General features: G+C 38.6%; 1 pseudogene; it reads right to left on the reverse strand.

Annotated features, from left to right (window-relative positions):
- Positions 1–2,945: 2,945 nt before the first annotated feature.
- Positions 2,946–5,908, reverse strand: LOC143407770 (glutamate dehydrogenase 1, mitochondrial-like; annotated as a pseudogene).
- Positions 5,909–6,004: the final 96 nt, after the last annotated feature.

A 6,004-nucleotide genomic window follows, 5' to 3' on the forward strand; every position in this document is an offset into this window, starting at 1 on the left:
TGAAAGATGAGAAATTTTATCTCACTTATACTTTTTCCCCTTACCCAAGTTTTTCTTTGTATATGAAATGGGATGTCAAATGGTAGCTTCTCCTTGGGCCCAAAGTTCAGAGCCAAGGAAAGGCCTTGAAGTGAAGGAAGGTGTTTTGAATTGAATCTGAATGTGAAGTTCTAATTTAGCCTAAAGCGTATCTTTTTAACTTGAAAGTCTATCATTACATTGTTTCCATAGGTGACAGTGGTGTGAGAACCAGGGATCTACTCCAACATTAGTTATGGAAGGGAAGGGAAATCTCACAGAGCACTATGTACAGCTTTTTCTGAAGTTTCTAGTGTTTAGAGAAAAAGGAGATCATTTCTGTTTGATTCTGACTGGCTCAGACTCCTTAGCTTACCAATTGCATGTCATATTTGGTTTTTCTGTTGGTAGCCCTTATGTCTTTAGATACTAAACACAAATTTCTGATTCTTTTTCACATAGGAAGAGGAAATTAATTCTTTCCAGTTCTCTTCCCATCAGACTTCACTTTCTAAACAGCTGTCAACTACATCTTTACTGTGGAAGTGTAAAGTTGACATCATATTGTGCCAATATAATTATTTTAGGCACTATGTTTGTACACTGATTCTAAACACTAGAAGCAAAGAGTTTTGTAATACTTTGAGGATGTAAATGTTATTTACGATAGAATCAAGTCATGCAATTGACTTTACAGCTGATAAAAATAATCCTGTCACTAAAAGTAGAATGTTCCAAATATCAAAGTTAAATGTATTATATTTCAACATTTGCTCAAATCAATGCTTAATTTTAGTTTATTTCATATTTGGGCCTTTCGTTACTTGCACAGCTTTTTCTGAAATTTCTAGTGGACTTCTGCTTTGTCTTCTTTATCACATAATTATGATCTTTTAGATTAACAAATATGTAATCTGTTATGATTTTTATTTCATTCTTTGTCCAAAAGTTATATTTCTTGGAGTTCTCTAACATCCGTCTTCTGATCTCTGTTCACTGGTTTCAGAGGTTTTTCTCAGCCACAGTATTGAGTTTCTCCTTTTAAATGAACTTCCATATTGTTCCACAATTTTTTTTTCTCCTCCCTTTTTTTTTCCTTTTGATATTTTCTTACTTATTTTGTTAGGGTGCATCCTGAAATAATTTTCAGGAAGAATGTATGAGAAGTTACATTTCTCAATGAAGCTATGTGTACTTCTTTGCTTTCTTTTATCTTTAATTCTGTTTGCTCAGGACTTTAGTTCGGAGATATTTTTCTTTCTTCAGCCTTCAAAGTATTTTTCTCTGTTTCTTTGATATTTTTTCCCACTGTGTTTTCTCTTCTATTGTTATATATGGTGGATGTTAGATAAATAGAGTTGACCCTTTAGAACTCTCAAATTTTCTTTCTTATGATATATTTTTCTTCTAAATATTTTACCATTTATAATTTTGGATATGAATGAAAATTTTCTTTTATCTCCCCTTTGTTCATCTCATGACCATATTATTCTCAGTTCTTCAAATGGCAGAACTGATAGAAACTCAATGAATGGATAAATAAATAAAATTTATATATATATGCTTGGAACCATAATGCATGGAAAAATTCTCATGGGTTACATTGCTAGAATTAAGCACTCAGTGATCCAGTGCCTGTTATATGTCAGGCATTGTTAGTAAAGCTGGGGATGTAGTGGCAAGCTTCCTGTTCTTTTCTTTTCTTTCCTCCTTTTTCTTTTTTTGAAATGGTAGACTTTTAATAACTGCTTTTATCACCAGGTAAGTCATGCAGTTACAAAGTAGATAGAAATTTTTGAAAGGGCATTATTATTATTTTAAAAAAGCACCCATTCTTACATAAATATTTAGCACTTCATTGGGACACAACTGCTCAAAAGGCCTTGCCCCCCCCAAAATCTCTAAATACTAGAACCCATGTTGTTTTCAGCCTGCTGTTCACGAAGCTGGGTGCAGAATGCAAAACCTCCATGAGGAGAGGACATATAGTCAGGCTGGGTCAGGGCCACCAGCAGTGCTCAGAGCAGCTGGACTTCAAACAAGGAGCTCAGTGGGTTTTCTTGGGACACTCTACTTAAATTATGGTTCAATTGGTCAACACAATAGATCTTCAAAAGGGAAGGACAATTAACTGACTTGATAAAGGGGTTACTGCATTCTTTGGACTATGTGTCATAATGGTAGTTAGTGAATTCTGATAATCTTAACAAAAAATAGCCTCCAATGTTTCCAGGTATGAAGACAGACCTTCATCAGGCTTTTTATTTTTGCTGGATAATACATGACTGGTAAGCTCTAAATGATAAGTTTTATGTTATAAAAATACTAGCTTTCTTCATTTACTATGTTTATAGGCATTCACTACTTGAGTCTAGGTTAGGCTTATTAAGTGATTCAAGGCAATTTTATTATAGAAGCATGTAATAAAGAGACAGATTTTATTTTTGTTTGTTAACTTGTAAAATTGAGTTATTATGCAGATGTAAATCATCAGTAACTCATTTGAGGACCATGCCACCTTCTAAAAATATCATACATTTAATTCTCATATGTGTCAAAGTTACAGCACATTCCAGACTTGTCTAGAGCAAAAAATGAGTGATTGTTCTTGACTTCTTTCCCTGGAGACAGCACTGACTGTTGGGAAGAGCCCTGGAGCAAGGCAACACAGTAAGGTGGAAGAGACTTCTTATTTTAAAGCAAAAGGCCTAAAGGGCTTTTTGGAATAGGTAATTTCTACTTTCACACTCATCAGATTGTACATGATCCTCTGAGCTTAATTCCTTTCCTCTTAAGAGGCTGAATCAGGTTGACTTGTTGAGAACAGTGTCCATTGTTTAATGTGCCATGAGAGAAAGATATCTGCAGTTACATCTAAACTTGTGATAGGTCAGCAGAAGTTACAGGTGAAGAGGGTGGTGAACAAGTTAACAAAGATCTATCTTTGTGAAGGTCATGGCAGCTTCATTGCACACTTTGAAGACTTTCTCAATGGTATTGACATAGGTAGCTGTTCTCAGGTCCAAGCCCAGGTTATACTTCATGGTCGAACGCATAATTTGCATGGCTGAATGCTCCAGGTATAGGCTAAGCCAGAATGCACAAGGTCTTTCTATCATGCACTCACTATCCTATCCTGGAACACTGTGGTGGGTACAACAGGAATTATTCCACCATGCTTTCCAAATTCTCATTCTAAACACGCTTGAACAGACATGAACAAGGGGTAGTCAGAATCCCGTTCATATTTGAAGGTTAATCGGCCATAGCTGACATGATTCAGATTCTTCAGTCACTCAAAGTAAGATACTGTCACTCTACCAGCATTTAAGTAGAGATCTGGAATAACCATGATGTTCCTCTCCAGGAGAATCTTATTAGCTTCTGGAGTAGTTGGTCCTTTTGCACCTTTAGCCATGATCTTGGCTTTGACTCTGGGTGCATGGGATTTGGTCAACTGCTTCTCACATGCAGCAGGGATCAGTATTTCACAGTCAGCTTCCAAGATACTTTCTTCATATACCTTTGCCTTGGGGAAGCCCAGAATTGATCCATGTGACAATCTGAAATTTTCTAGTTCCTTTGGGTCAATACCATCTGGATTCCATATATCCCATCAGATTCACCAACACCAATACATTTAGCACCCAAACAATGTAAATACCTCATAAAGTACGGGCCCATGTTACTAAGTCTCCGAACCACAAATGTTTTATCTCCAAATCCTGGTGTCATTCCTAAAAATGCTCCTGTAAGAAGCTTCATTAATGAAGTTTTCAATCCCATAAAAAACATTCAGGCTAGTAGCAGAGATGACTCTGTGGATGCATCCTTGACTGATGAATTTACCAGTAACACATGCATGTGCATTAATATCATAGTGCCCTATGGTGCTGGCATAGGTGACAGTGATAGAGGACATCTCTCCCTAGCCTGTGCTCATGTCTGGGGGCAGGCACGTCAATGCCAGGACCACTAAAACCTTTTTCTGCACACTCCATGGTAAACCTTCTTGTGATCTTCTCCAATTCATTATCTGTATAGTACTTGGGATAGATCTGAACACCTGATTTAGCACCCTCAAAGGACAGACACATCAACCACTGCACACTTACAAGTCAGCAGAGAAGCCAATGCTTTTACTTCATCTACACTCACATCCGTATGGTAAAGGATGCCTCCCTTGCAGAGTATGCGGTGCTGGCTGTGCTGGGGTTCAGTAGCCCTCCATAACCTCCAGGAACGGTGGTTGCGCCAAATGAGGAAGGAGAGGCTCAGCACACGGTTGCAGGGTGTATCCACCACAATGCTGATGCCATGGTGGAAGAAGACCTCCATCATCTTGAAGAAACTGGGGGTGTCTTCAAGGCCAGCTGTACCCTCGCTGTAGTGGCCCTGGGTGGGCTGCGTGAGCCCTGGCTGCAGGGAGGCGGCGGGTTGCCCGTGTGACCAACCCAGCAGCATAGCCCAGTTGTTGGGTCCAGCGGCTTTGCCCAGGCAGCACTACACAGCGGAGTAGAGGCCAGAGGCTGCCTGGGAGGCCCCGGTCTGAGGGAACTCCGTGTTCTTATAAATTTAAACTCTCTGGAGTGGATGGAGGGAGTGGGAAAACAAAGAAATAAATACTAAATATGTGCCAACAAGCACATCTACGTTGAAAAATGAATGTATGAAATATTTAACAAATAAATAAGGAATGAATTACATTGTAATAATGCAGTATAGAGAAGTAAAGCGAGATTGGTTAGGTAGTCCCTTTAGATTGGGTTGTCAGGTTCAGACTGAACAGATGGCATTTAAGTTGAAATTTCAACAGATGTAGAGAGTTTTTGAGGCAGATGGAACAGTTGGGTAAAGCCCTGTTGCGGAAATAGGTGATCAGAATGGTCACTGTAGGGTGTGTGTGAGAGAATGATATGACTAAGATAGAAGCATAGGCAGGTGGCACATTCCTGTAATTCCAGCGGCTCAGGAGACTGAGGCAGGAGGATTCAAAGTTCAAAACCAGCCTTAGCAACTTAGTGAGGCCCTAAGCATCTTAGTGAGATCCTGTCTCAAAAAAAATTTTTAAAAAAGGGTTGGGGGTACAGGATGTGGCTCTGTGGTGAAGCATTCTTGGGTTCAATGCCTGGTACCGAAAAGAAAAGAAAAGAAGAGAAGAGAAAAGAAAAGAAAAGAAAAGAAAAGAAAAGAAAAGAAAAGAAAAGAAAAGAAAGAAGAGACAAATTCCCCATGGCTTTGTAGGTCATGGTAGGAATCTGGATTTTCTCCTGATTTCTTCCCTGTGATGGAAAGTCTTTAGGGGATTTTAAGGAGGAATTGGTACAATCTGATTTGTGTTTTAAGATGACTGCTCTTGTCACTGTATGAAGAATGGGTTGAAGGGGATTGGAAAGAGCAGGGGAGCAAGTAAAAAGGTTTTTACAGTAGTTCAGATAAGATATGAAGGTGGTTTTACCAGTCCTAATAAAGATGGAGTAAGTGGTTCATTGAAACCACTGGGCCAGTGTGCATGTGGTTTTCCAATTTTATAAGTTGTTCTTCAAAAATATTTTTTTTGATTTACCCTCTTCCAATGGTGTATGAGAGTATAAAATAATAATATAAAGCTGGAATTTATCTTAGAGATCCATATTTCAGTTTTATAAAAGATGAAAACAAGGCCAACTGATCTTACATGCATTAGTCCAAGACGACAAGTACTTTTCCTAGGAAGGAGTCTCAGGGGTCTTCCAAATTCTGGCAATCTATTAAATATCACAATACTTTCTCAGATTTCTCTTTTGTCTGACACCCCTCTCTAGCACCTCTACATGTAATTTAGGTACAGGTACATGTTCACCAATGCCTTTAGGTTATGAGTTCTGAAGGCAGGCAGTACCTGTGTCATGGTACTCAGCAAGAATGGTGTTGAAAGTGGTGTTTAAAAAAGGTGCTTGAAAGACCCATCCATGTTCAATTGAATAGACCTTGAAAAAAATAAGAA

Source organism: Callospermophilus lateralis, chromosome 10 (genome assembly GCF_048772815.1).
Source record: "Callospermophilus lateralis isolate mCalLat2 chromosome 10, mCalLat2.hap1, whole genome shotgun sequence".
Classification (NCBI taxonomy): Eukaryota; Metazoa; Chordata; class Mammalia; order Rodentia; family Sciuridae; genus Callospermophilus; species Callospermophilus lateralis.